The sequence below is a fragment of the Leuresthes tenuis genome, unplaced genomic scaffold (genome assembly GCF_036924035.1).
Source record: "Leuresthes tenuis unplaced genomic scaffold, fLeuTen1.0.hap1 SCAF_3, whole genome shotgun sequence".
Taxonomy (NCBI): Eukaryota; Metazoa; Chordata; class Actinopteri; order Atheriniformes; family Atherinopsidae; genus Leuresthes; species Leuresthes tenuis.
This window is the reverse complement of record NW_027325357.1, coordinates 10,953,257-10,980,433: the sequence shown is the minus strand read 5'-3', so window position 1 is coordinate 10,980,433 and position 27,177 is coordinate 10,953,257. Positions and strand designations below refer to the sequence as shown.

General features: G+C 37.5%; 1 protein-coding gene across 1 annotated transcript in view; it reads left to right on the top strand.

Annotated features, from left to right (window-relative positions):
• The first annotated feature begins 812 nt into the window (after window positions 1–812).
• LOC140303139 (cadherin-22) overlaps window positions 813–27,177 on the top strand; it is a 148,303-nt gene continuing 121,938 nt past the window's right edge. Inside the window, exon 1 of the mRNA XM_072381771.1 lies at window positions 813–959. The gene's annotated coding sequence lies outside the window, so the exon portion shown is untranslated. The remainder of the gene's footprint in view (window positions 960–27,177) is intronic.

The following is a 27,177-nucleotide window of genomic DNA, read 5'->3' as shown; positions in this document are numbered from 1 at the left end:
CGTCCCTCTGCAGATTTCACAGTCTTATGAACACATGCACACAGACACTGATTATGAACCACTTCAGGAAAGCAGGCATAACTGACATTTCCACCTTCTCAAATACCCAAAGAAAATTAATCTGAATACCACTTTAAAACAATAAGACTGACTGAATTTTTTATTTCTTTTTCATTCTTGTTTTCTAAAACTCATTCAGACCATAAAAACATTTCTTTATTTTGCCATAATGCTCCCTCTCTTCTCACTCTGCATTTAGGCCAGTCAATGAGTCAACTATGCACTTCATTAACCACATAAAATATCAGAATCTGTACTGTTTACTTTAACTTTTTAACTTCCCACCATTGAGTCAAGCTGTATTTTGGAGTTTAGAAATAGCCTTGAATAACAAGACCAGTCAGTGCCCTTTGAAATACCTTTATCTATGCTATCAATGTTATTTGCTTTCTAATACATTGAGTTAGAGATTAGTGTGGATCACCCTGGGAAACGCATACAATTACCTTAATCGTAGCTCCATTTTCCTACATTCAGTAAATTTACAGTACAGTCATCAGAAGGGATTTGGTCAGTCAAACAGCTGGTTCAAAACAAAATAATTCTTTCTTCATTTGTTCCTATTGATGCCTCCGGTGATGCCCACACCTCCCTCATTTCACCCCACCCTTTCCCTCTCTTTCCATCTCTCTCTCGTCCCCTACATTTGTAGGTCCCCTCCACCACCACCAGGGGCTTTCCACACCGCCTCTCGCTGACAGCAGGTTTTCTGTGTTCTTCTCCCTGCGCTTCTCGGAACCGGGGCTCCAGACGCGGTGCGTGGTGGCAGACAGGGCGCACAGAACATGCCTCTGTGATTTCCATCTCACGGGGAGTCATACTACTTTGATTCAAGGAGGAGCGGCGAGATAAATACTTGCCAAGGCAAATGCATTTGTTTCCACCTCAAGATTACAAAGGTAGGACTTTGAGGATGTTGTAATTCAATTGCAAAGTTCACTGTGGGCTGGTATGCTCTTGTAGCATGCAGCTGGACATGGAGCGTGCCTCTCGACGTTGAACCGCGGTAGTTTTCTGTGCCTTGCTGTAGAAGGAAATTGCACAAACGCTCCGTGGTTTTGTGTGCTCACATTTGTGCGCTAGTGTATATGTACAAGTGTCTTTACATTTCATTGAGCTTTTCATATCTTTACTTCAAGTCTGAGTAACATCCCTCCCTAACTTGTTGCCACTTGTAACACATTTAACGTTTTGTTAGTTCTGTCTGTAACGAGCGATGCGCATGAGACCGGACGTAATTTTGATCACATTAAATCATTCAAATAGTAAATTGCAACTGTTAGTAAAGCAGAAATCGGTCTCCGGTGGTGTTCCCATGCTGTCACAAGACACTGTACATTCATAATTGTGTTGCATACATTTATAATGACAACATAATGTGAGGTTGGACGGCACGAGTAAAGTGTGTGCATTAATTTCGGGCGGCGCTTAAATGCTTTAAATATATACATTTGCAGCAGTTTGTATTAATGAGCATTCATATGAGTACACATATGTAAAAGATGTAAACTAGCAACAACAGCAATCGTTTGCAGAGGTGAAATTGTAGGGGTGAAAAATGACCGCGCGCACCTCCTGCTCGGTTGGTTTCAGAGGACTGCGGCCACTTGATGCGCCAACAGGATGCATTGCATGGAGAAGTTGGAAGCGTGCCACCGCGCACTAAAGCCACGCTGTTGAATGAGCACCCACTTAATAGCATAGAGTGTTATCTGGGAAACAATACGATGGACTCGCGTTATAATCTCACGATAATCCTTTACAGTTAGAGTTGTTACGGATTAAAATGTCTCTGCAGAAAATAAGGGCTACGAAAAACTACGGTCCTCTTTGTTCTTCCTCATTTTTCAATTAAAATATTCATCACATATGTTAAATCATTCCTGCTGGATAATTTAATAAATAACCTTCACGTGGATTTAATGGATATTCAAATTTAGCACAAGCATACTTTTGTCTGGTTTGTTGAAAATATTTGACGGGACAAGATCCGATTTCTGTACAATACGCACGTAAACTTGCTCCTAAAAATATGATTAACCTTTAATATGTTTTGTTTCTTCTCGTTACTTTGAATTGAATCGAATGTATCTATGTTACCTCTTCATCCAAACTATTTGTAGACATGACATTTATCTTTACTAGATGTCATTTGACATTTGTTAAACTCATAAAACAGTCACTGATTAACCACATGAGTGATAGCATGTGTGCTGTAGAATTTTCTTTTTTTTTTTGTAGCTTCCCACCTCTCAAAGACATGGCAAAACCTACTTAACGATTGCAAGATTGATTAAATCGTTTACATCCCAGGTGAATATTTGTTTTAGGCAGACTCTTCATCTTTGTGTGTTGCTGGAAGAAACACAACCTATTCCCCAAAGCAGGACTTGTGTGAATGTTTCATATAGCAGAGTATATTTTGTGACTGGAGTTACAGTACACATTAGGCCTGGATATTACTCATTGACCTTGGTTGAGGCAAATGTCTACTCCTTAAGGATGTCTCCCATGTTGACTGAATGTATCACTTTGTATACACAGACTGTCAACTTGCTTGGCTTGTGCATATTGCGTGTGAGACCTCATGCCTCAGTTTCCCACTTATCCTGAGCAAAATAGTGTTTGGGAAAGTGAGGAAAATGGCTTTTGCCCCAACAGCCAATCATGACTTTAATTTTCTAATTAAATGGAGATCTGTACAGGAATCGGTCAAAGAGTCAGGGACTCATGGCGACAGCCTCGCCCTTTATTGACTATGTGCTTGTAAAGCTGATTCCAGAGATTCCAGAATGAAAATCAGCTGGTGTAGACAATAGACAGATTTAAGAAGGAATTTAATATTCTTTATTTTTTATATTATTATTGGAGCTTTCCAGATTTAAGGTTAAAAATAAATTTTTGGATTTAGTCGCATGCTGAAAGTCTGTAGCATTGCTTCTACATGCGGTGGTTGTGGTAAACTACTGCAAAATCCCCTGTAATTATTTATTTGTTTATTTGATAATTATACATGTGCAATAACTTTGGACATTAATACTTTTGTTAATTGTCTTTGGATATTTTTTAAGATTACTTCATATGCCATCAAGGTCTTGCACATGTGACAGGAAAGTGCTAGAACTTTTTCATTACCATCTACAGAGTAACACCACACACCTGGTCCTGTTTCCTTATAGGCTTTCTTGAACATGTTACAATTGTATTTTACTGATGTTGTGGTAGTTTTACCTAATGCAAATTGTAGGCCTGTTATGATTTTAAAATAGACAGACATCCACATACAGTATGTCTACATAGGCAGGCAACAATATTGGAGCCCATAAGGTTTTTCACTTTGGACAAACAACTGTTACAGATTTTGGCATATATACACACAACACCAATAATCCATGATAAAACCACCTGCCTTATAATATGTATAGTAAATCCACGTTTGACAACAAAACATCTCTGAACCATCAGGACAGTACCTCTGAGGTGGTTCTCTGGTGTGTGACACCAGGTCTTTGAAACAGATCATTTGGATCCAGTGGGTGATGGTGATGGGAATCAGGTTTATGCAGAGATGACAGTCTCACAGAGATAGTCGTCTGAATCGATGCAGCTCCCACAGATTGAAGGATAGTGAGTGTTGAACTAACGCAGACAGACTTGCGTGCAGTCCCCCTCACACCTCAACAATGCAGAGTCCTTGGAAGCATTAGCCAGATGCTGACTTGAAAGTAAACTCAAAAGGGAAATAGTGTCATCAGATATCACCATCAAAAGGAAGATGAGAAATAACAACAAAGATAAGGAAGTTATGCTTTGATCAACTTTTTTTCACTGAACAACTTTGTTTCGCTGAAATAAAAGCATCACTTTTAACAAAGTTGTCATTATTTTTAAGCACATTTTTAATATGCATCCTCTCTACAAAAGCCACTTTCTTGCACCTGGGTGAAACATAGACAGGAGAGGCCTGAACTGCAAGTTGAGCTACTTACTTTGAACAATGCCCCTAGTGGCAGAAAAAGGTTAAAACGGGTAGATGTGCATTTGACTGGGCTATGCGATTGCCACTGTTAGAGTAGACAGATAAACATATCTAGGACCTTTTCTCTTCTTCATCTCACAGGTGTGCAATCAGATTTTGATTGGGAGAGTTTAAAGGAGAGCTTTAAGCATCCTTCAGCTGTTCCAGAGCAGTTCTTTGCAATGTCATAGTAACATCCACAAAATGACCTTAGGTTTCCCCTCAACAATAATACATTGTAATGTGGTGATCAGTTGTCCTGTCAGTGGTTTTGATGTTGAACATATGTGCAGTGAGATTAACAGGTGATACTTATTCGGAAACATTTCATCTCTACAGGAAATTTGTGTAAGGGAATAGTTTTGCCATCCTACTGCCCCATAACAGGTGTGTATGTGCTTTGTATACTGGCCTCCTCATTTATTCTGCTGGTGGTCTAACCAGCATGTACATTACAAGGGCCATGTAGCAGTAACCTAGATGGCAGAATGGCTGATTGTGATTTATGTACCAAAAGTGAATGCATTACTGTGGGGTTTCTGGAGTCGGTGCCAAGTCCAGGCAGGCATTTTCACACATTTTCCTAACACTCGCAAATCAGATACACAAAATAAAAGCTGACATATATATAAAAAAACTTATGTAAGCAGAGAGTTAAAAAGGTACAACTCTGGCTCTGGACTCTTTTTTTTTTTTTGCTTGATAAATTAGCTTTTTCCTTTCGCTTCCATTCCTCTTTTTCAACACGCATACACATTTACAGACATGCAGTGCCCCCTCTCCCCTGAAAAATCGTTTAGATGAAACAGTCGACTGTTGTGAGACATTGATTACCGTTTACCAAGCTACCGCATAAATGTGGTGTTAAAGGAGAGATGGCTTGGATAGACATAAGACAAGAGAGCCAAAAGAAGGGAGAGCATGCTGGAATGAGATAGAGGGTGATGGATGGCAGTAATATGGCAGTAAAGATGAAATGTACAGGAGTAAACCTGAAATTTTTATGGCTAATAGACAAGGGAGTGATTAGGCCAACTAATTGATCTGGACTTGTGGTTAGGCGACTAGTTCATTCTAAGCTTTTCATATACTGTCTCTCTCTCATGCACACACATATAAGTGCACATTTTCACAGTCACATTCCTCACTGTTCACACCTGCTGTCTTGTTGGCGGTCAGGAACGGTCAGCCCTCAGTCACTTTATTACCCCCTCAGGGCAGAGACTGCATCAGCCACATTAGCGCCTGAGCTCTGTGATGGAATCACCAGGTAAGAGGAGGCAAAGAGACGAGGGGCTGTGGACAGGCATCATGGTTGATTTTCCACCCCTGTTTGCTCACAATTTTAAGGCGAGGCTTACAGGCAACACTTTGATCGAACAGTTCTCAAGTTCTGTTGCTTCACTTCACTCAGCAAGATTGTTTTTCCTTTTTTTTTCTTTTATTGCTTTTACTTGTGATGAAGCTCATTTTTTTTTAAGTCATTATTGTAGTTGTGGTCACGCAAGCGAGCGAGTCTTTACTGACCAGAGTTTGAAAATACATTGCAAACCTTTATCAACCTGTTCAATCTCCGTTTGTTGAATCATACAAGTAAAACTGACACGTTGTGCTTTTTAGGCACTTTCTGCTTCCTTTCTTTATTCTAAGTTAAGTTTGTTCTGATCACCCGCTGACTATAGCCTCATATTTAGAATACATGACTTGGACTGATTTAATAACTCTTAGCAAAAAGCAACTCAATCATTATTGCTGAGATTATTATTTGAATTGTTTAAAGATGTGTACCCATTACCAAATCTGTCATTTTTATTTTCATCTGGTATATTAAATGGATACTTTTTTAAAAAGTTGTTTTATGTGACTCAAGCGTTTCATTGTTGATGAGATCTTCTTTTTCTATCTAAGGCTGAGAGGCATTGTTCAATTCTAAAGGTTACAAGCATTACAGTGTTGCAATTCCCAACCTAACCAAAATAACAAAGAACTAAGCAACAAGAGGAGAGAATAGATACTAACAAGATTCAGATAGCTGCTGAGTCCATCTGGCCTGTTGATGCAGTGAAATCTGTTGATATGTGAACAATTTCTAAAGCCATTTAAAGCCAATGGAACACAATTGAATGGAGATTTCAGACAAAAAGGAATATGCTTTCAAGTGTGTATGTTTTTGTTTCCTTTGGGCAGAGAGACAAGACATTTCAGGTGGAGCTATTCATGTGCTGTCTAATGGAAAGGATTTTTTTCAGTCATACTACTGCATGATAGAGGATCAAATGCCAAACATTCATTTTGAAATTTTCACGATGATTTTTAAAACAAATTGGTTGTGCTTCAGAAACTTGCAACCCAGTAAGCAGTATAGCTGAAAATCTAGATATATGCTTTGAAACACAGTCCCAAATCATAATGAATGCAATCATACATATTGAATTTAAGGTGCAGTGCATTATTAGCATGTGTAGAAAGGTGCTATGGTCAGTTCTCCAAGCATGCTTTTAATGTGCATAATTTTTTTGAAGGCAAGATTCAATCTGTGGTGATGGGATCCAGATGAACACAGTGTGTGTTCATAGCTGGTCTGCCGGTCTATGTTTATGCTTCTTGCACTGAAGTGGGAAGAACAACTGCTTTGTAAACAGGCAGTTCTTCACCTGGATGTCACGGTTCACAAAGACTCTTCCTCTGAGTCTGGCATAACCCCACTGGCAGAGCTTATGCGGTGGTGTATTTCTGCATCAGTGTCGGATTTAGAGGGATGAAGGCTGCCAAGGTAGGGAAAGTCATCTACATTTTGAGCTTGATATATTTGATATGTATTGAGAAGCACAAATGCAGTGAGTCACTACACACATACATGCTGATGCACACAAGTGTACAAACAAACAAGTGCAGATGCAAGAGTTTTTTCTGTAAAAGAGATTAAAAAAGTATTAGAGGTGATACAGAGAAGAATAAGTTATCATACTATTTGTTTGCACTTTTCATTTTCTGCACGTGAACTAGCGTGAGTGGTAAATAGTCTATACTCAGTTGTAGTTCATATTCGCTGCTCAGGAACAAACTGTAAAGCCAGAATTTCATTCAGTTTGAAGAGGGAATCTCGTGCTTTTTTTAAGCTCTAGTTTGATCTTCGATAGTCTGCAAGCAGTATAAGGTGACATTTCTGTCGACTGAAGATTCTCATTGACAAGTGTCCCTGAAATTAGATTTATGATGGGTTGTCAGTTTCAAAGACTTAACGAATGAGTCAGGTACAGCCATAATTGAAAAGACCCCTCTCTGTAGTTCAGATGGCCTGCAAAGCAGACCATGAAAATCTTCATTATCAATGCCTTTTTAATGAGTTTACTTGGTTCAAAATTTAAAAGCAGACTTATTTTCAGAGGATAAAACGGCACACATGAACACCAAGATTATTTATTTACATCTGAAGAAGCTTATATTAATATTTTAATAGTGGTGAATAGTAGTAGTGAGTAAAATTGCATCCTTTCATTTTTTAAACTCCACCAGATAAACACAAAAGTACTGTATTGTTATTTAGTATTAAAAACATGGTGCTGAGAGAGAACAAACTCCTGTGTTTGTTCTGGCTGCCACAGAAACCTGTCAAAGTTTAAACTTATGCATGATAGGTTGATTAGACACAGCAGATTGTCAATATATATGAATATGAGTGACAATGTGTGTCTGCCTGTGTTGGTCCATCAGTGAGCTGACAACTTGTCTAAGGTGTATTTTTATGTCTTCTGTTGCCTTCAATATGTTCTGAGACAGGCTCCAGACCCGTCTGACCCCGACTAAGAGTAAGCAGATAAGACAAAGGATAAACGGGAAAATATCAATACAGGATTTGCTTATTTGTCAAAATTACCCTTCAAAGCTTATCACTCAGCGTCTGGAAATGAAACCTAGCAACAGGCAGTTGGCTGCTGTCGGTGGCTAAAACAAGATGAGGCTAAATCTTTTTTTCGTCCACATGCTTACTCCTCATGCTCATCTCTCTCTGACAGAATTATAATTTGGTGTGAGATGAATAGCACTTGCATAATTGTCTTTTGTGTGTCACAATGACCTAACTGCAAAAACATGGTAATATCTTCCCTTAACTTACTGGGAAGAATTGGATGAGTACACATGCAATGATCTGCTGTAGGAATAAGGGTGATGTAAAGGACTCATTTTCCCACTCATTTTCTCTTTCTGTTTTGCGGTTTAAAACCGAAAATTAGTGACATTGTAAAAAGGATTCACATTAGATAGAACTCTGTGCTCCTTTATCAGCTTGTCAGCGACATATTTTTTTTTCAGTAAAACAACTTGGTTGTTGAAATAATAAATATGGAAAACATATTTGAATAATGATACAATTGTCATCCAAGAAAAAAAATAATTTGAGTTTTTGTCTTCTACTTTAAGTGGCTCTAGTGTGGTTGAACAAGTAAATATCATAAATAAGTGTTCATTTGTAATACTTGACATTGTAGATGTCATTGATTTGTAGACATTGATTTGGTTCAGCCTGGAACTCATGGGCATTCTCATAGATGGGGTTTCCTCCTGCATGATCCTTCACTGCATTTCTCTTTAGGTGCTCTTTGTTTGTGGGTATTTCCGACTGTCTTCAGCAATTAAAGTTAAGCTTTTTGGTTGCTTTCATGGTATGTTTTAGGTCACCTATAGTCCATGTATACTGTGAAGAATCTACTTTAATGCATTTGTCTGAGTATAGCGTATTCCCTGTACGACTTGAAATACTTTACATCATGAGCTGTTTCAAGCTTTTTTCATACTTTTTATTCATAATTTCATGTTGTCACTAGATTATTTTAGTCATCTGTCCACAGAGTGACGTTACAAAGCTGGACTGGCCTTTTAAGCTGTTTTCTCACAAGTGTAATCTGGCCTTTAAGGCTTATAAATGGTTTTCAACTTGCCATGAACTCTCTATATTTTCTCTCGCTGTCAATTCTTTATGGTAGACCTGGAAAATGGTGTGCCCAATGGGCTTGATGTTCTGAAGGGGTTGTTCTTCACCACCCACAGTTGTCCATCACTCTAATGTTGCAAACTTTCCTGTAATTTTTATTTTATTTGTTTCCCCTAAGTGTGGACCAAACTGTTGATTTGGCCAGTTGAAATGTTTCTGCTTTCTCTCAGATGGATTTATTTTGTTTTGGCACCTAGGGATGGGATGTTTAACTTGCACTGTTTTTCAAGTGTATATATTGTGCCGTAGGTTCATAGCAACAGCCTTGAAATGCAAGGGATCCACCTGCAAGGACACATGTTTTGACCTTTATTTCCCAAGCTGACACAATATCCCAAGGTCTTAATGAAATGAATGTCTGTGACATGCTTTGGCCAAAATATAGAAACACTACAGCAAAACTTTTTACTTCCATAAATTTACACTTATATTCAAACAAATCATTTTTGGGTTTAGAGTAACCTTCTCGATTCTACTCCATGTCTCTCTTTCTCAGGGCCTGCCTCTTTCGGGATTTGTATTGAGAACTTGCATTATATAAATGTCACATATTGGCTCCAATAACATGGACTTCTCTGTTGCTCCATGTTTTTTTGTTTTTTTTTCATTGTTTTTAACATTAATAACTGTAGCTTACATGGGGAACATTTCACTGATGTGTTTTTGTGCTGGCAGTTATTGTCACTGTGCTGATGAGGTCTTCTTTGACAAATCGGAAATTGAAACTTTAAACTTTCAGCTGGTAAAAAATTAAAGAAACCCAATTAGAAGTCAGATTTTCTTGTTGGGATATAAAACATTCAAGAAAAGTAATAGAAGAGCATTGTTAGGTAATGTTTTTCTTCAGATAAGTGATCTACATGATTAATGATAAGATCAGATTTTAATAGCAAAGCAATTGCAAGAGCAAAATAATTTCTACTGCTGTAGAGCATGAGGATATTTGAGTTTTAAGAATTAATGTATTTGTATTTGTTGCATTGTCATATAGATATGCTGCAACGTGGGCACACGATTATGCGTCAAAAAGCAAAATGGAATCTTGCACTGTTTCACTCTATCTTGTACCACAATATATAGCAGCTTTATTGCATTCAGATTGACAGAGAGCAGCAGGTGTATGCATTTTGTAAGTGGGAACTTGAACAAATATGTCTGCAGTCTGCATAGATATCACTTACTCTGGGCAAAGTAATAAGTCTTATTACAACCCTTTTAGGGAGTCCTTAGGAGTGGAACTAAGCTGTTTTCTAATGTGACACTGTTGGCACCCTGCAGTGGAAAAATGGAAAACACATCCTTAAATAATTGGGCTTTAAGTGATATTGAGCTATTTTAGAGTGTTTCTGTTAGGCATGAGAAAACGATTCCCTTTTTAGATATGATATGATGCAACAATAACGGGTTTAAATCTGCAGTGAAATTTTCTTCTATGGAAAGTGTTAGATAATTGAACAGTTTAGGTATGAGTGCATGGTTTGTTTTTTGACAAAATATATTTTGAATGTTGTTTCCACCTACCACCCCACACGAGCGCACACAGAGAAACACCAAAAAAGGACTCATTCTTTTAAGTTTTTATGTGTTTGCTGAATTATGCATTGGGAACACACTCTTGGGTATAGATGCACATTCCCTCTAATGGTGTAAGCTTTTGCTGGATAAAGCATGTTTACACTCATGCATGAACAAATCAGCCACACACAAACACCAACTTGCTCCCAGATAAGTGCACAAGCATGTATACATGTATATGCATTACTAACACAGAGACAGATCATGGAGCATTGTAATTTCTTGAGAGGTTAAAACATTTCTTTCCCTGTGAAAACATTTTATACTTTCAGATTGCAGTAACCTGCCAATTTAAGTTCTATTCGCTTCAAAATTATATGAATTTAATGGTCTCTTGAAGGAGTCACTCTGCAAGAATATTTTCATGGCCATCAGTATGACTCCTTTCAGACTTCTCTTTTTGCACTGGGGCAGTCAGCTTGAGTGATCACCCTGCATCACGGATTATGTTCCAGATCCACCAATTGAGATGTCAGCATTTGACACAAATCTGTCGGTTTAACGTAGCTTATAAAGTTGAGTAATAACACTAGTTTTTTTTTCCTTTTGAATTTTGAAAAAGCATAATTTCCATCGTAACTTAATGTTACAGAATTAAAAAATAACCCCCTGCTATGAAAAAAAACCTGTGTTGTTAAGAAGTCATTGAACTTTTATATAATCTTAATGGCTCTCTTTGGAGCAGACAATAATTGACATAAATCTATATTTTCCCTTTTTCAAAAAAGTCTATTTTGCTGCAAGTGTTTGGTTTTCTGAATGACTATATAAAAATCAATGATAAATAAACTGTTTCAAATTTCACCAAATCAAGTTAAATGAAAGAAAATTGAAAGACATTTTAACAGCTTCTGCATTCGGGTCACCGTATATATATATATATTTTTTTTTTCTTTTTTCTTAGAGCTTTTAGAAAAAATTCTTAGGGCTTCTCTCTAGTGTGTCATCTTGCTGTGTTTTTTGTCTTCCATCCTATCCTGTGCTGTTAGTCCTTTTCCGTCTCATCTTTGACTTGCCTTGTAATTCTTTTCTAATTCATCCTGTTCTTCCTCTGTCTGTGATCTATCTGTGATTCACAGTGACTCAGTGGTTAGAGTTGCAGCTTTACAACAAGATACATTCAACTCTGCACCCTGCCTATCTCTTTTTGTGTGAAACTTGCATTTTGCATTTTCCCTGTTAGTGTGTGGGTTATAAAGTACTGCTATATACTACAGCTTTCTTTCCACAATCCAAATACATCCAGATGGGAACACCTGTTAAAGTTCTCTGAATGAATACATTTATCTTTTTGTCTTTTTTCCCTGCCCTATGCATGCTGGGATATCCTGAACAGTAAACTGTTTGCAAAATGAATGAATGGATCAAGGATTATTTCTTCTTTCCTCTCTTTTTTTGGTGTCTCTTTTGGTCTTGCAAAAACAACAAACATTTCCAAGATCCTCTGCACTACTGGGTTCGGACCATCATTTGTCTGCTTAATGACCACTGAGGTGCCATGTTGGGTCACAGTGATGACATATTAAGGTTCATTCTGCCGTCCAATTTAAGACTCTGTGAAAGCGCATGGCCAATAATTTTGTTGTCTGTTCAGCCATAGCACATTTTCTTCCACTTTCCCTCTTTCACACCTTCATTTGTAAACGTCTAATGAACTTACTGGAAATCCATCGAAAAATTGGTATGCTCTCGACAAAGTGAATCCAAAATAAATTTGGGTAAAACTATCAGCATTTGTGGCACAATGGTCATAATACATTTGGCATCTTCAACCACAATGCTATGTTGGATGAACCAGGGATAGAGAAGGGGACAATTTGTGGATAAAGTATAAGAGGGCATCCTATCTTTTTATAATCGATTCACCACTAAGAAAAAAAAAATTATTAGAAAAATTATTAGGCAGATTTTGTGTGACTGATATATTCCTAATTTCCCCTTTCAAGCTTGCTTTGGGACTTTGTGTAAAATAAGTAACAGAATAGGTCTAACCCAGTTATTAACTGAAGCAACATTTAAAATGTATATAAAATGTTGAAAGAGTTACACAGCCACATGAGTTGCTTTGAGGGTCATACACTGGAGAAAAGTCTTCTTTTCACTAAAACGTTTCTTAAAATATTTTACAAAAAAAATCATCAGCAGAAAGATTTTATTGTATTTTCTTATTATGATAAACAAAAGAGGGATGATGTTGGGTACTCTTAAGTTATTGTGACTCTCAGTATCATAGTAATTAAAACTGTATACAATCTTGACTGCAGTAAAACACAACGACAACATTGACTGGATAGGATAAAAAATGTATTAAGTTTGGATCATGTACTGCACAATACCCTAAAGTTTGTGCTACTTAACAGATATACAAATGCCTTAAATTCCTAAGGAGCACTGCCAACACTGCTTTTAAGTCTACAAAACAGTTCTAGGTTTTGATAATTCCCTTTTCTCTTCTGTCCAGAAATTAGGCATTATTTTGAATAGCAGGATAGCAAGATTTCATTTTGAACTGGAATGCAGTTCTTTCCTAGAATTGCACCACCTTATTCTCTTAAGTTCTTTAAGACTTTTTAATACTTCATCAGAGGCAGCATAAACAAACAAAGAAATTCCTGCTGCTCTTTTCTATTTAAGTTAAAAGAAAATAGCAGTAGTTGTCTGAAAGGTTCAGTTGTTACTGTTTTAATGATGTGATGTGTAATTCCATCTTAAAGCAACCTAAAGTTGATGTTTTTCTGGAAATTAAATTAACTGAAACTGAAATTAAATTAAATTGAACAGTGGTGCCTTTGCCCATAGCATTTAAATCAAAATGACAGAACAAAATTTCAATCCACTATTTTTTAACAGTGCATGTAAGCAAATTGTCAGTGCTCAACATTTGGATCATCGGGCTTCCATATTGTAGGCCTATGCCTCTAACAGCACCAGTGATTATGACTGTACCAGCTTAATTCGCTGAATACTCACAAGAATTATAAGCCTCAGTGGTTTATGTGGTGAAAGTGTTTGGGCGTTTTTATGTATTATTTACACATTGCTGAATTTGCTGTACTCACATTATCTGTCACAGACATTTTATGATATGAAGATGTCACATCTGTTTTTAATGTTGCACAGCTGCATGCACACATATCAGTAATCTGCGAGCACGCAAGGATTTGTACTGATAATACACATCTTTGCAAAGATTAAACGACTGTGCATGTATGGGGCAGTGTGTGTTGTGTATGCACGTCAGTGTACACACCAGAGTTACTACCGTTCTGAGCTTGTGTCTTCTTTTTTTTTTCACAGCATAATGGGCTTTGTAAGATAATACCCAAGAGACAACAATACTTCTGAGCTAGGGGATTGGGAAGCCATCCCAGTTCGCAGCACCGCTTTGGCTCCAAGCATCAGCTTTGAATGGAAAACCAGGGATACCTGGATTTACTGGCAAATTATATTAATTGCTGTCGTACTCTTTACTGAATCTTGTCCTTATTTTTCAGTCGCTATGCTTTCAGTTTTTAAACTATTTTATCTCCACCCCTTCTAAATCGTTTTCAGTCTGCAATACATTAAGAAAACCACAAACCGAATTACATGAACACTTTGTTGTTTCATATTTAATAATTGATATAATATAGTGTATATTTTGAACAAAATATATTGAAATCTGGGGGCAAGTGCCAAAGTTAAGTACTATAATAGCTATTGTTAGCGGTAAGCTAGCAGCTAGGCTGAGATTTCTACATTGCTCATTATTAAAACATCATGATAAGTTATTGTAATAAGACGGGAAAGGGACAGGCTACCTAAAACTTATAACATGACATACACATTGTCTCACAATTTGACTCCTGACAGTCGTATCACCTACCAGCATTGTAAGCCAACTGCTTCTATGTTTATATCCAAGTTCATAGTGCCAGACACTAGCTAGTTTCTAATTTGCTCATTTACTTTTGGAGGGGGTTGTTTTTCTCACCAGCACTTCCAATCTAACATGGTACAGGCCATCTCAAATCTACTGAACACATTAAACTGGGGTTTGCCATTGTAGGTAGCACTGGGTACCCTTTTTTGTCGTACCTCAGATTAGGTTCCATGTAAACTGATGTGAGATGTAAAAACACTGCAGACAACAGAGTTTACAAATCTGTACACATGGTTTGCAAACATATCCCGTTAATGGAAATGGATGAACTACAAAGAGCAAGATGCAAAAAGACACAAATAAAGCTCTTTTCCTGTTCTGCAGACTGGAGGTGAACGCTGCATAGTTGTTATGCTTACTCTGAAAAGGTAACATTTTGTATTCTGATGGTTTGCAAACTCACGCAGTGTAATGACCATTCTACACACCCAGTAGTTTTTTGTCATGCCTCTGTGTTATCACAACTTCATACAGCTGCAGAATGATAAGCAGCTGATCTCACCCATGTTTAGCTTTACCATGGAAGGAAAAAACTGCCAAGGTTAACTTTTAATGTACTCTTCACTCTTTCATAATAGTTACTTTTTATACTCTATTCTCTGATCAGACACACTTTGCTGTCACCAATAAGCAATGTGACAGCAGAAGGAAGATGGCAGAAGGATGTTTAGATATCTCTTTTTAAGTGAGTGTTCAGCCCCATTCAATGTGTGGAGTGTTTTAGAAATATGTAATTGATAAGAGTGTAGAAAACTTTGGAAACACAGACACAATGGAACATTTTAGCTTCTCCCTACATTTCAGGTTGAAAGATGGCAAAGTGGTCTTTTAATTGATTCAGTTTACTGCTTATGAAGTGGCTTGCAAAGAATAGGATGCGGCTGAGCTCTTTAGTTCTATACTGTAGGATTTTCTTTTTTTTTCTTTGTTACACTACATGGAGAACATATGGCAGAAATGTAATTTAATGTAATTTTTTCTCTGTCCAGAGTCCAAAATCAATCTGGATACGATCTAGACATGCCAAGAAATAGATGTGGGTTTGCAGACTCAACAAAGCTAAAGAAATCCTGCCTTTTGAGCAATAGTTTCTCTCATTTCATCTGTCCATAAAACCTTGACAGCTTGCAAATCTTTTTTGGTAGTGGCTGCTGTTTTTTCTCATCTTGGTTGTATATCTAAGCACTCGATGTCCTGTACTTCTGGACACTCTAGGTGGGTTGCATTTCTGGAGTATGGTTACACTGAAGGATAACGGATTTATGAATTTTTTTTTGTGTTTTTCTGTCAACTTGCACATTTTCCTCTCCATCGTTTTTCCCCGATTATGGACTCTTCTTGGACTGAAAAAAAAAAGTTTCAGTATGCGATCTCAGTACTTTGGTTGTGTCTAGAGTTACATCCATCTGAACAGCGTTTTACAAATGTGCTTTCTACACTTTGACTCTCTGTTAAATTAGTAATTTTTTTCCCATTTTAGTTGAAGTAAAGAAGCTGTCCTGTAACCATACAAACACACATGAAATGACTGAATCCTATCAGAACTAAATGATATATGATATACACATGGTACAGTCTGGCATGTTTTTGTTGCTTGTTCAAAATGTTTGGATTCATCACAGTTATATCATCCTTTGGTGTGACTGTGTTATTCAATATGTCCTCATGTTTTGTCTGAATTAGGCATCTCAACTTTGTATTACACAATTACATCATATACAGTAGGAAAGATAATTGCATATATATCATCAGTGTTCAGAGTTTAAAATAAGTTCAAAATAGTTATTTTAATGTTGCTTATTTGATATCTGAATCACATCTCCTATTATTATCCATGGCAGACCTGTCATTTATAACAACTACAAACAACAAAAAAAAAGAAAGTAAATAAATAGATAAATACAACAGTGGAACTTTAAACAACCAGAGTTATAAATGATGGCTTTGGCAGTGGTGTGTATCAGCTCTCCCGGTAATTGCTTTGGTGTGGGAGATGTTGCTCTCTGGAAGACATTGAAATAGATGGCATAATTCTTTTTTTGTGAGGGATGCACTGTTTATTAGAGATCTATCAAGTGAGATGGGGTATTCACTGTAACTCTACAATACCTGGGTTTATTTATTGAAATAGCTTGATGCCTTTAGAAGGCTTGTAATAGAACTGATAAACAGGACAATTATGCTTGGAGCTGCTTTAGCTTGTATTGATAAGGACATTTGCCACTAAAACATAAAATATGTGGCCTTCATTTCACGTGACAGGTTGTAGTTCATGGTGTCCTACTTTCTCAGCCAGTTTGCTTATGCAGCCAATTAGGATTCTGAGGCAGAAAAATAGAGGTGAGAATTCCTTGTAGCTCTTCACCCAAATTTTCCAGTCAAATATTTCTTTATGTATCTTGTCTGTCTCTCATTCATTCAGTTTGTAAACAAGTTGGTCATCTAGCCATGTCCTCACCTTCGTCTACATTCAATGTTTGCCAGTGGCTCAGTGGCCAGCATTGTCACATCACAGTTTATTTTGTTTTCAGAAAGTCTTTTAAAGTTTGCAAAGTTTGTCATTCAGAAAATCTTTTGCGTCAGAAGTCAGAGGAATAAAAGAAAGACATTCTCCTCCTCTCCCTCCTTTCATACCCGCTGTATGTTTCATTCTATCATCCAACAACAACCAAGAAATGATGAATAAACTCCATAACTACTTCTGACTTTCACTTAACCTGACAACTTAGTACTTTTGACACTAAAACTACTGTGACGTATATTTAATAAAAACACAGTTAATACATTTTGCAGTCATTTGCTTGAGGAACCATGCTGTTTCCTAGCTGTGATTGCAGTATTTGGACATTGATAAGATACATTAATTTTTGGAATGATCTGGCTCCCAGTTCCTTCTCTGTTGTTCCTACGTGTTTTTACTAAGCTAAAGTACTTTTTGTGTTTTATTATGAAAGTTCCCCATTTTCCTCCTCTGTGCTCTGTACCAGCATTCATATGGTAATAACAGTTGAAAAAGGAAGTGAATTGATGATTTTCTTTTTTATAAAGACATTCTAAGAGCTTGGCTGGACTTCTTGGATCTTAAAGACTTTTCACCTCTCATCCAAAAGGCCTCTTCAGTTCTAAACTAGATAGATGATGGGGGGTATCAGCTTATAAGCAGAGAGGGTTGTTACAGTCACATGTCATTGAACCCCCTGACCAATGTTTGAGCCATTATCACCTATGAATTGTTGACCTGCCAGAAGGGGCAAGTTTTGGTCCCAGGATCAACAGTGTGAACGGTTGTTAAACTGACTTGGGAAGGATAGACAATGCTGTGTTGTAAATGCTGGGAAGGTGCTACCTGAGACCACCTACTGGGTTTAAAAATCCTTCCTTGAGTCCTCTCTCAAACCATCTGTCTGCTCTGTCCAGAATATGTACATCACTGTCCTCAAATGAGTGTCCCTTATCCTTGAGATGAAGGTGAACTGCTGAGTTTTGATCTGAAGAGGTAACTCTCCTATGATATGTCATTCCCTTGTGGGCGCTGTGGTCTCTCCTCTATAGACTACACTCCTCGCTGCACTGCACAGCATATTTGACACCACTCAGTTTGTGTTTGGATGTTTTGTCTTTTGGGTGGACCAGTGTCTGTCTGAGGATGTTCCTTGGTTTGAAGTGCACTGGAATGTCATGTTTGGAGAAGAAGTTTCTCGGAGACTCCTGCCACATATAGAATTCCAATATGTGTGCACCTGTTCTTCTTGGCTATCCACAGGTTTGAAGAACTTTCTCAGAGGGCTGATGTTACTTTCCTTTTCCCTAAACCTTGCACTCTCAGCCTGGTGATGTAGTGTTCTAATGACAGCCAGTTTGTGTTTCAGCAGATTCTGTAAAGTAACAGGTACTGGTCTGTATGTGTAGGTTTCCTGTAAACCTCAGTGTTGAGACTTCCGCCTCCTCGATGTACACAGCACAATGCAAAAAAGGCAGCTTGCTTCCTCCTACGTGAACTTGATGTTGCTGTCCACTGAGTTGATGTGCTTTGTGAAAACCTCCACTTCTCAAGTTTTGCTCTTGACCAAGGTGTCATCCACTTATCTGAACCAGTGGCTTGGTGTTTTTCCTCTGTATGAGCTCAGTGCTTTGCTTTCCACTTCTTCCATTTAAAGGTTGGCCACAATGGCGGACACTGGAGATCCCATGGCACAGTTGTGCTTCCATCTTTAGAAACAGTAGTAGTGCTTGATGTAGATAGTGAAGAGGCAATCGGTCAGCAGGAGAGTGAAGTTGATTCTATCGTTCAGTGAGTCATCTCGCCGCAGCCATTTCTTGTCAGTCTCCACTGCTGCTGAAATCGCTATGCAGGTAAAAAGTATGGTCACATCAAAGGACACAATAGTTTAATCTAGAGACATTTTTAAATGTTGGATCTTCCTCACAAAGTCTGTGAAGTTCTGTATATGATACAGAGAAACTTTCCATAGAAAAACCGTTACTCTTTAACACAACACTAATTTTTTAAAGATAAAATTGATCTTCCTAGCTTGAATCACCTAAATATTATTTTGTCAAGTCACTTTCTCAGACCCATAAACTCAAGAGTGTGTTTTCTCAGAAAAAAAACAAAAACAAATTGAAGGACAGTATTTTTGCTTTACCCCATGTTCTTCCTTTACGACATCACTGGTGGCATTGTGGTTTGACAGACAGGTTTCAGCTATATGGATCCTTATCCTACCTGCATACCTTAGGGAATTACCTGGCATTCCGAGCTTTACATTTGGTCTTCATAATTCTCAGTTCTGGCCGTACGTTTGCTTAATGTGTCCGTGTGTGTGTGCACCCGATGGGTGTTAATACACACAATGTGTTCTATTGAATATTTTTGCCTTTGCTATCAAAATACAGCTGCAAAGTATTACACCAACATACCTTAGATAAATTCTGTGGTCTGTTTCTTTGTGTTAATGTGTGTGAATGTATGTGTTGGATTGAATGTATGATCCTATAAACATATTTTGCCAGCTCTTCTGCCTTGCATATCTCAACATGCATCCTAATATCATAAGCTGTAGCTGTAGTACACATTAAAGAGTCACACACTATCTATTGAAACAACCCACAACTGCACACTATTCACCACGACAAGTGGATAAATTCATCTCACCTATCAGAAAATACAATAATTTTCCTTTCCTTCAGGTCTGCAGCTATGGGGAAGAGAAAGTTATCAGCTGCAGTGTGATAGAGAAATTGTCCCTTGGTTCATTCAGGTCATGTTTCAACATCTAAGAGATGGAGGTGGCAAAAAGTGAGGAAAGAGGATTGATGAAAGGAGTGTAGGACAGTTGGTGGAGGAATGACAAAGAAAAGTGTACAGTAAATGTCATATCGTATAGCAAGCTGATACAGCTGCTGTGGATTAGCAGCAGACTAGTTCGAACAACCTTTAAAAACACCCCTGTCCATGATGAAATGGTTCAAATTTACTTTGAGGATAATTTGTTTTCAAATTCAGAGTTCATCCAGGTGTGTCATTTTTGTGTGACATCAGTCCATTGTAAGTGAAGGTTAAAGAATGTGGTTGACATGGCAATTTTTCAGGTTTTCTACAACAAATTAAATGTACACTAGTAAACGGTGCACTATACTGAAGTGTATGTATTTATTAATGATTGATTATTTTCAAGTTAGTCAGCAACGCACTGATCTCCACAGCTTTTCATTCAATGCCAAAGCGCAGTTTTGAATATAATCCAAATATACGAAATAGCACAAGTGTAGACTTCACTCCCCTTTTACTCTCATGTAACACTTTCCTTATAGCTTTGCTTTACCTACTGTAAATTAGGCCAATTTTTCTGTTTCATGTAAAGTGCAGCAGGGTATACACACGCAGGTTAAAGTAATGCTAAGGTTTGGAAAGCTCTTAGTTGTGCTTCATATAGATGTTGTGTCAAGGGGGAGCTTACATAATGTGTTCAAGATTGCTTTCTAGGAAGAGAAAAAAGACAGGGAAGGCAGAAGATTTGGAAAAAAAGCATTGTGTGAACAAAATGACAGAAGAAAGCATTATTCAACATGATCCTTAGAATCAAACAGTACGCTGTTAAATGCATCTTCTTTAAATTGTCAATGCAACTGTTTTTTTTCCATCAGTTCTATGACATCATGATTATTCAACATCAAAAAGGATCCAAAGCTTATTTTTCTAATGACATACCTTTGTCAGTTTTTGAAGGCCAGATGCTTGTCATGAGAGGGAGTGTTTTCTTTTTCCTTTTTTGCTTTCTTCAACAATGCCGAATATCTAGTATCTGTAATGTAGAAATTTCTAACTATTCCTTCACTTTATTGATGCATTCAAATATGATAGTAAAATGCAGTAAGAACACTGTTATCACTCACCCCTTAATAGCCCTGCGTGTATGTTTCCTGTTTCTTGTTCCCTGGCAGTGAGAGCCTTTATGAATCATTGGTTGTTAATGGGACATTGACTATTCCAGTCACAGCAGGATTGAGGGAAGGGGGCAGCTGGGAGTCCCAGGGAGACCCAGACCAGTTTCAGATCCATTATTCATGGTTCACCATGGACTTGTAGAGAACACTGACACCCGACCTGCCTAAATCAAACAGGTCCTATGAGTTTAATGTCTCCTGGGAATGTGAGGCTCAGGTAAAGGTAGGGGTCAGTGGGTAGGTGGAGATTACAGGGGTGTCGTGATGGTCAGAGCAGAAGAGGTGGTGGGGGATGGCCCCTGTTCTTATACTGGTTTTAAAGGTGGCTGCTATATCTGTTTATATGAGGTTTATTTTCTATCTTTCTTTCTTTCTTGATTTCTTTTCACTGATGGTACTAAAGACTAACAAATGCTATTTAGAAGTGGTAACTGATACTTTTTCAGTAGACCAAGTAGAAATGTGTGTTAAATAGCAGGAGGTTAATATTTGCAAACACAGCAGAAAAGCATAGACAGAGTTGGTTTTGGTGTGAATGGGCTAAGGAAAATCAGCAGGACTGCATCAGTATCATCACTCTGTCATTGCTATGCAGGAGTGTTAGCAGAAAGGCTCCATTCAACCATTGAGCCAGAAGGTGACAGTGAACTGCGGCCAAACACTAAATGCTCAACAAGGGTTTGATTGCCTTGCCTACAACAGTATTAAAATCAGTTTAAATCACAAAAAGTGTCCTATCTGATGTTTTCTTGTTATTCTTTGATTATTTGTCTTACCTAAACATGCATATGCATAATGAGTAGCAAATATGAAACTAGTATCTTTATTATCATCATTATTAAACTATCATAATTTTGCACTAAACTGTTTACTGCTGTACTTGCACCAATAGTTTACTAATTTTTACCCATTTATTTACCTTGTCCATAGTATATCCATTGTACTTATCACATAATGCCTCTTACCTCATTTTGCAGCTTTTAATGTACATATGTATATACTGTACTGTACATATCCCTACTTATGTTTATAGTTAGTAACAGTTTATTACAATTCTGCTCTTACTGCACATGTACATACTCAACACTTTCTGCTTCTTTGCACTTTTGGTTAGATGCTACACTGTGTTTCGTTTTCTCAGTACTTGTACTCAGTGCAATGAAAACAAAGTTAAATCTAGTCTAATCTTGAATCTAATTACTAGTGAATGGTAAATTAGGTTAATTATTTTGATTAAATAAAGCAAACAAAGCAAAGTTACCTTTTGGTAACTTCCACCCCAGTTTAACAGATCATTACCTCCTTGTTTAAGCATGTCTGGTTTTCCTTGAAACATTGTAGAAAATCAGTTGGAAGCAAAGTCATTGCACAGCTACATAAATACTATTTTATTTATGCTGTTTGTTTAGATATGGAATCTAATGAATCCAGAGACTGTTTCACTGTGTACGTACATGACACATTTCCCACAGACAAAGAGCCCCTTAAGTCTTTTGTCATTACCCACAGAGATGTGAAGTTCTTGGGTTGCATGGTTATCTCCTTCGCTTGACATATCCCATGGGCAGCCGCTTTCCTATTCTCACTGCAAAATCCTCAGTAATGTTGAGCACTTTCTTTGATCTTGCAAACAGTTCTGTGTCAAATTTCCCGAATGTCCTAATTAGATCATTGTAAAGTTGTTCACTCATTAACTGACATTGTAGTCAGTTTAAGCTCACAGGTGTGATTTAATTAGACAAAAAGTAAATGTAACATATTCGCATGCCTACTATCTAGATATCAAATAATTTGTTTATGCTTTATATTTATAAGGCAGTTAAAACTTGATACATCACTGGCACTTGTGTCTTTTTACTTTTTCTTTGTGTAAGTGTGTAAGTTCTGTCTTAGACAATTTTTTGGAGGATAGCCAGGGGCACCTAATGTTTCATCCAGTGTGCAGTGTCACTTTGAACCTGTCATTGCATTAACTACATTGCTCTTAATAAATGTTGTGCGATTTATTGATTATGCAGCAGTATGATGCTCAAACAAGCCAGAGTCAAGAAAAGAAAATCAAGAAAAGTGCCTTTAATTCAAATGTTCTTTAAAGATTTTCATACTCCATGCAACCACAGCTTCAACACAGTCGGCTGAGAAAAAAAAGTGGAAAGGCAATCCAATCACAGATGAGAAGAATGCATTGCTTTTCAAATACAGATGATTGCACAGTAAAGGTAAATTTGTCTTAGAAGGAGCTAAAAAATTTGATTTTTAAACAATTTTGTCTGTTTCACTAGAAGTCAATGTAAAGATGACAGACAAACCAAGACATTTCAGTGTAGGTGGTCAGTTGCTGATATCTCTGCTTTAGGTAAGCAGATCATTTGCCCTAAGGCTTATGTGAATATGGACTTCAAAGTTTATTTTGTCTATTTTATCACCTCTCTTCTCTTCAAGATTCCCTCATATGTCTCTTTCCAGCCTTTGTCAAGACTCAGATTAATGCATTTGACAAACCACTGAGCAAGAAAGGGCATTAATAGCTACTCAAAGCAGAGAGCTATCATGGGAACCCTTGTTGTGAGAAAATTACGCATCTTCAGACCCGCAAGGCGGTAAGCAGGGATAACAGAACACTACACACTGTTTTCTAAACACTCTCTTGGCCAAGCCTAAAAAGAAAGAGGCTGGGGAGACTTGGGCTTCTGCTGGCAAAATGAGGCAAAGCAAGAGGATGGGGATGGAGGATTGTGTTCCCTGGATGCTGGGCTATATGTCCCTGCTTCTGAAACAGCCAGTTCACAAAGGTCTAATCACCAAATGACATGATGAGCCAGCTTACATTGTCAGACTGACAATGAAACTGTGTTCTATTCCTTCAAATACACTATGGATCTTAAACTATGTGCATGTGTGCACACACAATCAAACAATGTGTGCATGTTTGTCAATGTGCACGCTCATATATTCATTTCTTTCTGTATATAGCTGGATTTAAAATGTGGTATTGGTTAATTCTCCTGTGATTAATTTGCATAAAATTAAGAGTGTTTTTACTGTTTGATGTTAGCCCACAATTGCTCCTGACAAATGACCACAAAAGTCTGTAGTGTATACCGGTGTCCGAAGGCATAAAGTGTTTTGATAACCCTATAACCTGTTATCCTCTGGTGTTTTTAAGGGGCATAGACACACACTTACAAAAAAAAAAAAAAAACTCGAGGCAAAAAGAAAGTATTTTGTTTCAGTCTTTGAACAAAAATGATCAAAATAGCTGAATACAGAAATTACAGGTACATGACTTGTTCAAGGGTTTGATGCGAATAGATAAATCTAACCTTCTAGACAATCTAAGAAGTCTGAAAAACAAAACACAGTCCCTATTCCTACCCCATCATTTTCAATCAGGTTTGTGAGTTTGTCATTTTAAGAACGCATTGTGCATGAATTCATTCATGTTCCATACCTGCTTTATCCTGTTCAAGTTGCTGGAGCCTGTACCAACTGTCATAGGGGCAGAGGTAGCATTCACCGATAAACGAGACATATGACCATGCATGCTCCCATGCACACCAACAATCAATTTAGACTCACCAGTTAACCGAAAAAAGAGTTCTTACTCTGTAGAGGGAAGCCTGAGTTCATGGTGCCGTCATTATGTTTTAACCAAACTTGTCAAGAAAACAGGATTCCTTTAAGTTGCCCTGTACATCTCGTAAAAACTTTAGGCACAGTTTTTTTTTTTTAACTCAAGTAAATCAGGGAAAAAAAGGCTTAAAGCACAGGCTAATTCATCAGATATTTTCTTTTTTTTTTGTTTTGTTTTGGAAACAAGCAAACAAAAAAAAGGACTTTTGGAAAGAGTCAGAAAAGAAATGGTTTATACTTATCAATAATAGCTTTGGCATTTTGATATAACGGATATTTTGTCACTTTGTGACCTGTATGACTGGTGCTGTCAATATTCAAAGCAACCACGAATATGAAATACACTCATTCTGTTTAATTTAAGTTCCTACATTTCAATTTAAGCACAGACGTAATGTTCATACAACAAAATTATATAAAATAACATAATGATAATATGATAAAAAGAAATTAAGTTAATTTAGACTACTGCAAACAACTTATAGCCATTGACACATCCTTGCCAGTGCAAGAAGTTTCCTGCCCTTTGTGAGGATATGCAGGTATGTTCAGTAAATGAGCCTTCAGTGGTCTATGTCACACTGTCAGTCAAGAGATGGAAGGTATCCTTTTCAGGCCAGTCTTTTTTCTATTTGTTTTTATACATATACATCATTATTAACTTACATAAAAGTTTTTGTTACCTTGCCATCACTATGATAACCATGCACAACAAAGTATTTCATATGAACAGACATGGCAGATCCAATTGATGAAATCATTACCGCTGACATTGGTGGTTTTTTCTTCTTCTTAGACGTTATCTAACAATGGCACTTTGTTAGATAACGTGCCTTGCAAATATGTCTAATGTGTATATACAGTGTTGTTATGCTGATACTGTATATGGGGACTAGTGACCCATCCATGGTGTACCCTGCCTCTTGCCCAATGGCAGCAGGGATAGACCCCCGTGGCCCTGAATTGGATTAAGCGGGTATAAAAAAAAGATGGATGGATGGATGGATGGATGGATGGATGGATGGATGGATGGATGGATGGATGGATGGATGGATACTGTATATGGTATGTGGAGAGTATATAACTTGAGATTATTATAGATTGTGAAACAATGCACTCTGTCTGTGTCCTAACAGGGACTAAGATAGAAAACATTCACAGAAATTCGATATGTGCTTTTTTGGTTAGTTTAAAGCTTTTTTTTAGTTTCTTTTTGCGTAATTTTCCATCTGTTTGTGTTTGTTTAGTGTATTATATCAGTTCTGTTGCCAGTTTGTGTCATATTTAGGTAATTTTGCCAAACAATATCTTTGTGACAGCTCTTTGTGACAGTCTCTTTGTGGTAATTAAAAACTTAAATTCACCTTTCTTAATCTGTATCTCTTTCATTTGTGTCTCTCTCTTCACAAAACAGCCAATCTTCACCCCAGTCCAATTGATTTCTAAGGGCAATGGCGGTTCCATTTTCCCTAAACCGCAAGTAAAGACCAATGAAACTGACTGAATTTAACAAGATGTCATGCCAACACAGTTAAAATAGACAAAAACTATGTAGGGAATGACTTGAATGCCAACTGTAAAAGCTTTATCGCAAGTAATGCCTGGAAGTGTGGTTCACATTTCCTGTGCAAAACTTCTGATCTGCCCAGTCACTGCTGCTACTGAGAATGTACCCTTGTTAGATTATATTAAACCAAAAAGCTCAACCGATGACTACCTATATATCTGTACAACAGTTTAATTTTTTTTTTTTATCATTCCTGAACAATTTGCATACATAATGCTTGTCCTAACTTTGCCTCAATTATGTGAGTCCCATCATGTAAATATTAATTACTGTGATGATTACAATGGGCTAAACCAGCAGCAAAGAGGAGTAAAAGCAGATTAATAGAGATGAGATGGTGGGTTAGTGGTGTTTTCCTATATAAAATGCACAAGAACATTTAATTTTCTGCAGCTGATTGAATGTTTGAGTGCTAGACTGTGCAAATAACACAGTACACACGATGAAGAAAATGTTTGGAGCACATTGTCACACATGCCATATACACTGGAGAATACCTAAGTGAGTGATTAACATTTCTGAAAACTCTTGCCTAAGTCAATTATGCAGTTACTGTAAACATAGTTCTACACTTAGATTTTGTTATAGCGTGTGCACGTATATCTGTGTGTATATAAGAGAGAGAGAGAGAGTGAAACTGAAGGTTCCGAAATATGAATTTGAATGGCTTTGGGCTGTTGACAGGAGATGGGAGAAAAATGTGTTTCTTCTTGTATGAAAATCACTGAAAACCCAACATGCGCACAGAAGCCCCATGATAAACATAAATAGTTTCATACCAACACACGCTAACATATGAACCTGTGCAAACACACGCACACACACACACACAAATCCACCAGCACATAAACGCACATTGTGGCACTGATCTGACAGGTGAGAATGGCTTACAGCTAGGTTAAAGGGGTATCACACTACATAAGCAGGTCACCTCTCATGGGATGCAGCAGTTTTTTAGTGTT